Source organism: Rhinopithecus roxellana, chromosome 7, assembly GCF_007565055.1.
Source record: "Rhinopithecus roxellana isolate Shanxi Qingling chromosome 7, ASM756505v1, whole genome shotgun sequence".
NCBI classification, from domain to species: Eukaryota; Metazoa; Chordata; class Mammalia; order Primates; family Cercopithecidae; genus Rhinopithecus; species Rhinopithecus roxellana.
Genome location: NC_044555.1, coordinates 39,048,367 through 39,051,015, shown reverse-complemented (window position 1 = coordinate 39,051,015; position 2,649 = coordinate 39,048,367).

Sequence of the window (2,649 nt, the reverse complement as noted above, 5' to 3'; positions counted from 1 at the left end):
GTGTGGAAGGGCTTATACAGAGTCATGTTATTCTGAAGGTGAAGAGCTATACTAGTTAGATACTAATCATAGCTTCAGTTTGAGCAGTAATATTGATACTTTTTTTATTTTGTTGAGATGGAGTCTCACTCTGTCGCCAGGCTGGTGTGCAGTGGCGGGATCTCGGCTCACTGTAACCTCCGCCTCCTGAGTTCAAGTGCTTTTCCTGCCTCAGCCTCCCGAGTAGCTGGGACTACAGGCACATGCCACCGTGCCCAGCTGATTTTTGTATTTTTAGTAGAGACAGGTTTTCACCATGTTGGCCAGGAGGGACTCCATCTCTTGACTTTGTGATCCGCCTGTGTCAGCCTCCCAAGATACCTTTAAAGTTTCATCCTGGGTATATTGTTTTTAAAATACTATTTTAGAAGAAAAGTTAGTTAAATTTAGAGAGTCACTATGCTTTCCCTTTGGAAATAAGTTCCTGACAAACTATGTCAACAGAAGGTACTCAATGTATTTCCAAAATGGAAGAATTCCTCTAAGCCCTAATAATTTCTTTATTGTCCTCTATTAAACTTCTTGTGAGATCGAGGCTTCATAGAAAACTAAACTGTGGTCCATAATTTTAACATGCCATAATAAATATCTTCATTAAAATGGAATTTTAAACCTAATTTTTAAATGAGGAAATGTTTTCTTTACTATTTTTTTCATCATTTCTAATTATCGTCGTTAAAAAGTGTAAAACCCCAAATGACTTTCTGATTAACCTAATACGCATCAATAAATGCTCATAGTATTTTTGTGAGATTTATTTTAAAATAGTTGTATATAATCACTTTCTTCATTTTGTTTCCTATGATTATCTCTTAAACACAGTCTATTCAGTCTTTTATCCCAATTATTTCACTGAAATTTCTTTTGTGAAGACCCCAAATTATCTCAACATTGCCCAATCCAATGGCTAGACTTCAGTCCTCATCCTACCAAATTATTTGCACCATTCAACACATTTCTTACATTTTCTTCATTTGGCTTCCAAAACACGATCATCTCTTCATCTTCCTCTTACCTCATTGTTGGTTCTTGTCAGCCTTCTTTGTTGATTTCTGCATATCTCCTCAGTGCCAAAGTGCTTAGTCTGTGGACTTTTCTTTTCTATATGCAGTAATATTCTTGAGAATGCAATTTCACATCATGCATTTATGTAACACCTATATGCTGACAATGTTCAAATTTTTGTATCCAATCCACACCTCTTTAGTGAACTCTAACTTTTATATTCAAATATTATATATTTTCTGTTTTTTTTAACATGAATATAAGCTCTCTAAAAAAAGACCCATTTCATTCGCAAATGCATCACAGTCTTCACTAGAAAATTATTTGACAAATGGTAAGGGCTTGATAAAGAGTTAATAAAGGAAAGAAAGAATGAATTAAATATTTTATGTACATACATATGTGTGTATACATGCATATGGATATATGAGAGAGAAATATTTCACAAATATTTGATTAAGTTGAACGCATTATTCCTTTGTCATGCTATGAATCAATTTTCCCTTTCAATAATATTTTGTTCTTTTCAACATTTGGATGTCTTTCAAATAATATGAACTGTAGATGTTTTCTTCTTAATGACTGCTCTGACAACTTAGTACTTATTAGTTCTTGTCATATTAGAAACACAGATATTCAGAGTTGAATGACAGAAAAAGCAATGTGAGTTTTCTGCTGGTCTACGTAAAAAGGAAAATGAAGCGAAGAAGAGAAAGATGGTTCTCGTAGCAGTGGTTTTCAGAACTTAAGTAGAATCCTGTTTTTGAACACTGAGTTTGACTCCCTGCAGTCAGCCTTAAAAATACATACAGAATACAAAATGTATTGAGTTCTTTAAAGTGCAAATGGTGAAGGGCTGTTGTTAGTTGGAGTTCTTCCAGAAGACAATCCTGTCTCATACAGTGTTTGGTTCTTAAGAGAGGTTAACTTCCCAGCACAAATATGACACTAAAGAGCTAATCATCAGTCTTCCTCTTTCCTGACAGAGCTTTGATCCACAGTTGAACCTTTTTCTTTTTCTTTCAAACTACATTCACTTGTAGTCCCTGGGGAAAAGTCAGATTCTTGTTGATTGTCCTCAGCTCAAGGAGAAGGGTTTCATCTTTATTTATAGCACTTGTGAAGTGCCCACAGGACACAGCAAGGTCAGGGTACTAGCTAAGACCTAAGACCTATCCATAGTATATAGAAATAAGGCAACCTTTGCATCCTCGAGAAACTTATATTCTAAAGTATGGATTGAGTCAACGGCCTTTGAAATGGTAACTATTTTGAATAAAAAACATCAGAGGAGCAGGATCTGAGAGATGAACACATAGCAATGCATAAAGTAGATTTACTGAATAGAAGTCTAGTACTATAAGTAATTAAATAAAATCCTACTCAGTCCACATTGTGACAATTCTAGGTTTTTATTTTCCCAGTCTTGCAAAAGAGTGATTCTCAACCTTGGCTGCACATTAACATTACCTGAAAATCTTTTAAAAACCTTGATGTCAGACCTCACGCTGACAAATCAAAATCTCTTTCTAGGACCAAGATATTAGTAATTTGTTTTAAACTCACTAGGTGATACCAATATGCATCCAAGTTTGAGAACAAGTA